We start from the raw sequence: 10,386 nt of genomic DNA on the forward strand, positions 1-10,386 counted from the left end.
CATCGGCTAAGTAGTGGAATTATGAAATGAAACATTCATAACAGTGTCTAGTTAATATAAAGGGTCGTAGACTTGGAATAATTCCCTTTTTTTTCATTAGTTCAGACCGACACGTACGCTTTGAAATTTTAATGACGGTTTCTATTTCAGTCCACTTATCTGAGCTAACAAGCACTTGGTGCATCTTGTATAAAAAACTGTATTTACCTACTTAAGGAAAAAAAGTAATGAGGGTATACGAAGATCAAACATGTGATGGAGATGAAACGAAACACGTCATCAAGTACACACAAGAAGTAATATATCGCGTCGTAAGCAGCATCAGCATTCATAGCTCCACCCTCTGCGCTGACTTGTGAGTGAGTGCAGTTTTACGCCGCTTTGGGTAACATCGCAGTGTGTTAGCTTCATCTTAGACGTATACCTCTTTGGTCAAACCAAGGAGTACAGTTATAAACAAACCAAAACAAACATTCGGGACGATTCGGGATTTTGAAGTCATGATCATAGGATTCTGTCAAACCTAAGGGGCGCAACTCTACTATGCTAAGTGCCGAGTCTCGGACTACTTGGGCACCAACGGATGTGCCGTGCCATGCTACTAGGACAGATAAACTGCAGTCATCTGAACGAATTGGGTGGTCCTTAACTTCTTTGGAGCAGTGTGTATCCAATTGTCACCATACGTTCACAAACCGTCCACTTAATTCCTATCATACTACGGAAAATACAGCAGTATGTCACTCGACACTGCGAATGTTGTGGTGGAAAAAGGACAACAGAGGCATGAACTGACCAAACCGAAACATGAGTCTCATTAACCTATTCAGACAATGACCTACTTTTCAGCCGATCCGAATTTTCTCGTGTGAAAGTGAAAATAGACATCACAAACAACTATGGTTACACTGAATTCCAATTCCTTGTTTCATAAGAAAATGGTATTTACAAATGAATTTTAATTTTAAACTTAACATCGTATTTCTATATTTTATGGCGAGGTGTAGGCAGCATGAGACGTCACAGACTTCCCCAGTTTGATGAGGTCGTAAAAAGATTCACAATGCATCTGGCTCACTGGTTACAAGTGTTATGTGTTTTATGCGCTTATTCAGTGTAGTTCTGTAACGCACAATGTGATTGATATAATATCAAGTCCGTACTAGATCGCCAAACGTTTCTAGCGATAGGGCCTCGTTTTGAGATTTCCACGATTTCCAGGTTTCCGTTTGTCAGAGCTCGCTGTACGACAGAGCACGCTGCACGACATGTTTGCAAAGATTATAAGGAGCGCAGTGTTACAATATACAAGTGCTTAGGTGTATCAAATAATACTGATTGATATTTATGTATCCAGTTAAATGAATTGGTCTCAAAATTCTGGACTGGTGATTGTACTAAGTTGCGCAATAGGACGGAACCCAGTCAACAGGAAACGAGACTGTTGTGTAATCCATGTTTTGACTGAGGAAGGATAACAATATATGGATGAACAACTTCTTTCTTACAGTCAGCGCGACAGTTCTAACACCACTTGCTTGATAACGGTGTTAGGACCTTCACCGAAACGTCGCTCTCACAGCAATAAAGAAGTTGTTCATCCCTATATTGTTATCCTTCCTCGTTGCTCCAACTTTTAAATGCCTTTCAAAGAAGTTAAAATACTGAGTAGGCTACTAATCATGACGTCACTCGACGTTGACGGGTAAAAGGAGTATACTGTGTTTGGGTGAGGTATCCGTGTTAAAGTGAGTGAGTGAGTGAGGTTTTACGCCGGTTTAGCTACATTCCAGAAATATCACGGGGACAGCAGAAAACGAGCTTCACACACTGAACCCAGGCCTTCGGCGTGACGAGGGAACGGTTTTACCACTAGGCTACCCTACTGCCCTCCATGTTGGGTCGACATGACACCTCAGTATGCTTGCACCACAAACAGCTAAATTTACACGTGCATGCAGGTCGCAGAGTAAAGTAATCTCGAACACAGCGTTAAACCCCATTTCATCTCACCTGGTCCCGAGTTAGAACCATAGATGACATTTATTAACCATTTGTACATCTTTCCTGACGACATGAGCCAGCCAGAGATTCGGCTATTGTCCCAGTGACGGCGGCGGCGGCAGTGGAATCTTCCTAACACCCTATCAATAAAGATTGGCTTCTACTAGAGCGCGTCCCCTATCATGGCATGATTGTCTTGTCTTATTGATCAGGTAATGATTGTCATTGAACACATTCACACTAATGATCATGACATCTTGCTATCTCTCGAAAAAACCCTTTAAATCAGGAAGCCCATAGAGATGTTGGTTGAATATTTAGCTGCAGTTTGGCTCCCATGTAGTCCAGTGTTTGCCCTTAACCCTGAATAGCTGCAGTCCCTTAGGACCCAGAACCATAAAAAAACGTTGTGGGTCCTGATCAGAATGTGTAGGCCCTATATTGTAGCTACAATATAAGTGATTCCCAGCAAACAAGGCCATAAGGACCGGCAGAAAACAAAAGCTGTGGGTCCGAGTGGTTTTCAGTCGGCCTCGGGCCTAAGGACTGACGTTAATTTCGAACGCTGATGTAGTCTCTGGTTTGAATCCCAAGGCATATTTTGAAAACAGTATTTGGTTCATAACCCACTCTATCTAAATCTTAATAAATGTGGTATTATTCACTTACAATACATCTCGTCAACATATAGCTGAAATATTGCCGAATAATAACTAAAATATCAAATATAAATAATAACTCACCCACTTACAATACAGTGCTTATATTCTATATATTTTCCTATCATTTTTGCTTATGGTAAATAGGTTATTACAGTTCGTTGTTCTCTGTGTGTTGGTGATACATGCAAGATCATGTCCATGTGCCTAAGTGTTTTTGTAGAGACAGGGACGGTGGGTAGCCTAGTGGTTCAAGCGTTCGCCCACCACGCCGAAGACCTGGGTTCGATTCCCAACATGGGTACAATGTGCGAAGCCCATTTTCTAGTGTCCCCCGTCGTGATATTGCTGGAATATTACTAGAAGCGGCGTAAAAGTAAACTCACTCACTCTTTGTTGAGACAAGACAACAACCTTCGACGTTTACACCGTTTCACCTTACGCCTCGAAGGCTCATGCTCCATTGAAAAAAAACAAGCCATTTCTAAATTAGCAATGACTTCAGGCTCAGGTACGTAATTTTAGAAACTATTCATGCCATATAATGTGTCATTGTACACAGATCGGTGTCCGTAAACGACCTCGCAGTATCGAACTCAAATCAGTCGCAATCGTACGTTTGATTTTATAGCTTTTAGAAACATGCTACATTATTAGACTGCCCGTCAGGTTGATTTTGGGAAGGTCTGTACGAGCAACGTCTTCCACTCCTGTGAAAATTACGAACACGTGTGGTGCTCTCAGACCTTGGTTCATAATAACAGGGACTCTAGGATTCGAACCCAGTACCACATCATCCTGGCAAGGCTAGGCATGGGTGTTCCGTGAGACAACATAGATTAGAAATACGCTAAATACGGATACAGAAAGCTGAAAGGGGCCATTAATCTTGTTTCGTTTTAAAAGTAGTTCGTTATATGAATTTTGACTAAAATATACAGCAAGTAGTTGGGACCCCTAAATACTTCGTTATATCAGTCACTTTATTATAAACGTATAGTAACATTGTTCCTTAGCGACGTGATAATAACAGGATTATTATAGCAAATATGAATAATGATAATAATCATTGCATGGTAATGTTCATCATAACCGTTGTCCAGTCTAGCGTTGGTCTGCTGTTTTCCATAGTACCCACGGCTACAGCGTTTTATCATCTTAACGGACGCGAGCTTGTTTTCATATTGATATAAAATTAATCAGCGCTTGACTATTTATTCCTATTACAAGACTGCATAATTTGATCAGGAAGAGTGGACTGTTTGGACGTCCTCATTGCGCGACGTCTAGCCGCGGTGCCTGATGGGAATACAGGACCCCGTTGCAGGATAAGTAGTATTCAGGAAGAGGAGACACTTTTAGCGCTGTCCCTGCATTGCCAGCTAACGACAGTCGAGTGTACGTAGTGTGGTCATCTGCTGGAAACACTTTGCAGATTATCCGGTTATTAACTGCTAAGTCCTTTAGTGGAGCAGTGCGCCAACCGTCGACTTCCGGTTACACTCAAGTGAATATTGGTTCTTATGTAGCATTAGGTGCGTGATCACTAGCTAACATTATAGGCCACAAGTACCAAAGATAGGAACAATCAGTGTGTGTGTGTGTGGTTGCTGTGTGTATGTGTGTGTGGTTGCTGTGTGTATGCGGTCTGTGCGTGCGTGCGTGTTCTACCGGAGCGTCTCGCTGTTTTGGATAAGGACTCCCTCTGCTACTGAACCATTTTGTCACCGCCTATAACTACAGTAGGTACTGGGGACCTATTCTCACATGAAAGACATATATATGTAATAAGCTCCGTTAAAATGTTAGATAGCGCCGCCTAGGGGTTCCAGTTCCTGACTCCAAGAACCTGGAGTCGATTCCCCACATGTTATACAGCATATGGCACACGTTTATCTCTGTTGTGTGATGACTGCAATATTGATAACGGCGCAAAACTTTTCTCATCTCATATTTGTGTATCGTGCCACCACGTGTATGTCATTTCCATGTTGGAGAATCCGTGAAGGTTTAGGTTGCAACAACCCATCTGTGTATTCCAACAGTATGTGATTGTATAATGCATGGAACTCTAATGTATATGGGTCGGAGGCCGGAAAAACAATAAACATCTTTGACTTTGACTTAAACAACCCATGCTGGTAACCCGTAAAGATCTGGGTTAGAATTGATCTTCAGTAACCCATGCTTGTCGTAAGACGAGTCTAACGGGATCGGGTGGTCAGGCTCGCTGACTTGGCTGGCACAGTCATATCATCGTATCCCAATTGCTTTGTTCGATGCTCAGGCGGTAGATCACTGGATTGTCAATCCACACCACGGATTTAAATGAGTGGGATACAATCTCATAGTTAACAAGATAGCCTGCACTGATACACACGGAGAGACTCGTGAAGACCCGGACATAATGAACACCGTTACTGGAGTATCGATGTAACACATCTTACTAACATGCATTCTTGTAGACACACCCGTGAAGATCCGGGTTTTCAATCAGGCTAGTCCCGTGAAGATCCGGGTTAGAATTGGTCTTCAGTAACCCATGCTTGTCGTAAGAGGCGACTAACGGTATCGGGTGGTCAGGCTCGCTGACTTGGTTGACACACGCCATCGTATCCCAACTGCACAGATTTGTTTATTTACAGACCGCAGTGATACAGTTGTAATAGAGTGCGGCGATAAACAACAAACAAACAAAATTCATCTGGTATAGATATATGTTACACTGGGTAAACGAAGATGAAGATCATGTAGATTTACAAACAACCTTCGCGTAGAAAGTTTCTCTTACTTCAGTTCTAGCCTGGTGGTATTTTAGGGATAAAAACAATTACAGCAATAAAGAATTGCAATTGTTTGTCCTTTCTCGAAGACATCCGCTAATAAAACCTTCGTCGTTCTTGTCTGTTTTCATCGTGGAAAGGAGACGCATATTTAACACATTACATTTTACTTTCTCATGGCATTTGATCCTTAACATAGAAAAAAATCTCGATGTGACGCAAGCATTTTCTTTGCTTGATTTCACTTTTCATCAACTTTGTATCACGTGCCAAACACACAACGCATTTCAGTCCAATCAAGGAATTTCAAAAATGTTAATCACACTAAAAAGCGGTGTTTAATCTTCGGGACATCAATAATGCATTAGCTTATATAATGTTATATGATATGCAAGTGTACGATATGCCATATTAGAGGCGAGATCTGTAGATGAAAAAGAACCCTAATTATAGAAATTGTGAAACAGAAAAGAATGTAATTAAATCTAGCGTTTGTTCGCTGGAGACTCTGAGCTTGGGCGTGGATACGATTCTATAATGTGGCCGTGTTTGACGGACGGACGTGATGCCAATCCGGGAGTGACCACTTCCGTTAAAAATTCATTCCTTCTTCCCAGGTTTGTGCGAAAATTCCGTTAATTCGCTTACACGAGGGGCGAAACTTAACGAAATTATTTATTGCATTTTCTCTTTCATTTTGCGGGTGAAAATTCAAGGATTAATACTTGATGCGTTTTGTTAACGATGCTTGCTCATGGGTAATGGAACAGAGATGTAGCTTCCGTTGCCTGCAGGTGGAATAAGTTCTGATGGAACAGTACGAGTTGAGTGAGTGTTGTTTAAAGGCGCAGTCTCTGCAGCATTCCAGCTATATGACGCGGTCTGGACATCGGGCTTGGACCACGTAAAACAGTTTGTGCTGATGTAGTCATTCCATTGCTGTTGAATGGCTGATGTGATTGGCGAGACCATTGTGGGAAGAGTACTGTACTGTTTTGCGGTGAGGTGGAAATATGTTTGAACGTCCCTTCGAGCGACGTACATGATCGTGTGTGTCTCGTGTATCTGCAACTGCGAATCCTGACAGCCTTGGCATATGGAGTAAACTCACAGTGTTGCTGCTTGAGTGATGTCACAATGTTGCTGGTTGAGTGATGTCACAGTGTTGTTGGTTGAGTGATGTCACAGTGTTGCTAGTTGAGTGATGTCTCAGTGTTGTTGGTTGAGTGATGTCACAGTGTTGCTGGTTGAGTGATGTCACAGTGTTGCTGGTTGAGTGATGTCACAGTGTTGCTGGTTGAGTGATGTCACAGTGTTGCTGGTTGAGTGATGTCACAGTGTTGCTGGTTGAGTGTTGCTAGATTGAGTGAGTGTCACAGTGTTGCTGGTTGAGTGATGTCACAGTGTTGCTGGTTGATTGATGTCACAGTGTTGTTGGTTGAGTGATGTCAGTGTGTTGCTGGTTGAGTGATGTCACAGTGTTGCTGGTTGATTGTTGTTGTTGTTGAGTGATGTCACAGTGTTGCTGGTTGAGTGATGTCACAGTGTTGCATGTTGAGTGATGTCACAGTGTTGCATGTTGAGTGATGTCACAGTGTTGCTAGTTGAGTGATAGCACAGTGTTGTTGGTTGAGTGATGGCACAGTGTTGCTGGTTGGAGGATGTCACAGTTTTGCTGGTTGAGTGATGTCACAGTGTTGCTGGTTGAGTGATGTCACAGTGTTGCTAGTTGAGTGATGTCACAGTGTTGCTGGTTGAGTGATGTCACAGTGTTGCTGGTTGAGTGATGTCACAGTGTTGCTGGTTGAGTGATGTCACAGTGTTGCTAGTTGAGTGATGGCACAGTGTTGCTAGTTGAGTGGTGTCACAGTGTTGCTAGTTGAGTGATTTCACAGTGTTGCTAGTTGAGTGATGTCACAGTGTTGCTGGTTGAGTGATGTCAGAGGGGTTGCTGGATGATTGATGTCACAGTGTTGTTGGTTGAGTGATGTCAGTGTTGCTGGTTGAGTGATGTCACAGTGTTGCTGGTTGATTGATGTCACAGTGTTGTTGGTTGAGTGATGTCACAGTGTTGCTGGTTGAGTGATGTCACAGTGTTGCATGTTGAGTGATGTCACATTGTTGCATGTTGAGTGATGTCACAGTGTTGCTAGTTGAGTGATGGCACAGTGTTGTTGGTTGAGTGATGGCACAGTGTTGCTGGTTGGAGGATGTCACAGTGTTGCTAGTTGAGTGATGTCACAGTGTTGCTGGTTGAGTGATGTCACAGTGTTGCTAGTTGAGTGATGTCACAGTGTTGCTGGTTGAGTGATGTCACAGTGTTGCTGGTTGAGTGATGTCACAGTGTTGTTAGTTGAGTGATGTCACAGTGTTGCTAGTTGAGTGATGTCACAGTGTTGCTAGTTGAGTGGTGTCACAGTGTTGCTAGTTGAGTGATGTCACAGTGTTGCTAGTTGAGTGATGTCACAGTGTTGCTAGTTGAGGAATGTCACAGTGTTGCTAGTTGAGTGATGTCACAGTGTTGCTAGTTGAGTGATGTCACAGTGTTGCTAGTTGAGTGATGTCACAGTGTTGCTAGTTGAGTGGTGTCACCGTGTTGCTGGTTGAATGATGTCACAGTGTTGCTGGTTGAGTGATGTCACAGTGTTGCTAGTTGAGTGGTGTTACAGTGTTGCTGGTTGAATGATGTCACAGTGTTGCTAGTTGAGTGATGTCACAGTGTTGCTGCTTGAGTGATGTCACAGTGTTTCTGCTTGAGTGATGTCACAGTGTTTCTGCTTGAGTGATGTCACAGTGTTGCTAGTTGAGTGATGGCACAGTGTTGCTAGTTGAGTGATGTCACAGTGTTGCTAGTTGAGTGATGTCACAGTGTTGCTAGTTGAGTGATGTCACAGTGTTGCTAGTTGAGTGATGTCACAGTGTTGCTGGTTGAATGGATGTCACAAGGACGGAATGTTATTGTTGGCTGGAGGGTCTTTTACTTTGTTGTGAATTTGAGGGACGTAGTTTTGTTATATGGAGGGGTCAGCATGAAATTCTTCAAAGGCATTTAGAAGTTGGTGTAGTAATACAAGACAAATCTAATGGATAACAACTTCTTGGTTTATTTTTTCCACAAAGTTTCTGGGCTAGTTCTTGCCCCTTCACAGCATGGCTGTGGTGTGGGCTGAAGTGAAGCGATGTTATGTAAAAGATGACGTCGGTTGTGTGGAGGAACTACTGAAGCATTGGTTTGAAGTTGAATGCGACTGGCAGAACATTTACGGGCAGGTCTCTGTTGAGGAATAACTAATAAAACTAAAGTGCATGGTAGAGTCATCTTTGTAAATACCGTTAAGTCGGAGCGACGAGGCCATCGAGACAGGGTTAATATATTAATGCTTGGCTAGCATTTTGCATTACGCCATACAAAACCAGTCGGTAGTTCCTATCTGTATAAAGGCTTAATGCTTCAAACCAAAAACAGGTAACGTCAGTTATTTAGTACAGAGTGCGTGCTCTCACAACTTATGGATAATGTGTATGGTGAATAAGCCTGCAAGAGTGCTCTCCCTTAGATTCCACGGTCCGTTATGAATATATTGCCTTGACAAGATAATCACTGCACATATTCTCATCACGACTGATGCCATATCATATCACAAATTAAGCTTATTTTCTTCATGTAATGTGTGTAAGGTGAATTTGTAACTTTAACTATATAATATGACACCCGGTGTTTTTGTTTTGACGCTGATAAAGTGAACAAAGGCTATGCACTTTGTACCGAAACATGATACTTAACATACCGCACATTTAAGGCTTTAATTACAATACGCCATGTGGGGAATCGTAATTACAATACGTCATATGTCAACACTTGAGTTGAGCTGACGAAGAGGGGGTACTATTTATGTAGCTGAATAAGAGTTAATGGCATGGATAAATAACGATTTGAGGATCGTAGGAGTCTACGAGATAACGGTCTGTCGTTACTAAGCTAAAATTACATGGTATCGAAACATATTCATTCCGAAAATGTTGTATTTTCCGTTCACCATAATAAGATTCCTAATCGTCATTTTGTGGGTGTATATCAGCCTATTTCAGTTGGTAATTACCTACAACAGGAGTAAGCAAACTTCCCTTCGTCTCTGAAAGTATGTGATTTTTATTGAAACGAGTAAACTGAAAAACGGCCCTGAAAGATAGAATATTCAGACCTGAACTAGCGGAAGACGTGCTTCATATATAGGACTACTGCAGTACAGTAAGGGCAGGGCCGAAAGGGAAATGAGTGAGTGAGTGAGTTTATTTTTACGCCGAAGTTACTTAATGTAAAGACTCAGGTAAGTAATTGTAAGGGTTTTGTACCAGTGTTGTTAAATCTGTGCCCCGACATCTCTCTGAATCTCTTGCCCACTGATGATCTACTCGTTTGTTTGTTGTTTAACGCGACACTCAGCAATATTCTAAGTATATGGTGACGGTCTGTAAATAATCGAGTCTGGACCAAACAATCCACTGATCAACAGCATGGGCATCGATCTACGCAATTGGGAACCGATGACATATGTCAACCAAGTCAGCGAGCCTGGTCACCCGATCCCGTTAGTCGCCTCTACGACCAGCATGGGTTAGTGAAGATCAATATTCTAACCCGGATCTTCTCTGACATCATGTCATCGGTTCCCAATTGCGTAGATCGATGCCCATGCTGTTGATCACTGGATTGTCTGGTCCAGATCCGATTATTTACAGACCGCCGCCATATAGCTGGAATCTTGCTGAGTGCAGCGTAAAACTAAACTCACTCTATCACTAATCTATGATGCATTTTGAATTTTATAACAGTTCCCCATTCACGGTTGAAAAGGGACTATTTCACTATAATGCCTCTGTTAAAAGGAACTTCACAAACTTACAATGGGAAGTATGTGTGTAACGTATAGTCCTTCACT

The sequence above is a fragment of the Haliotis rubra genome, unplaced genomic scaffold (assembly GCF_003918875.1).
Source record: "Haliotis rubra isolate DU_JTF1 unplaced genomic scaffold, ASM391887v1 Scf1, whole genome shotgun sequence".
Lineage (NCBI taxonomy): Eukaryota > Metazoa > Mollusca > Gastropoda > Lepetellida > Haliotidae > Haliotis > Haliotis rubra.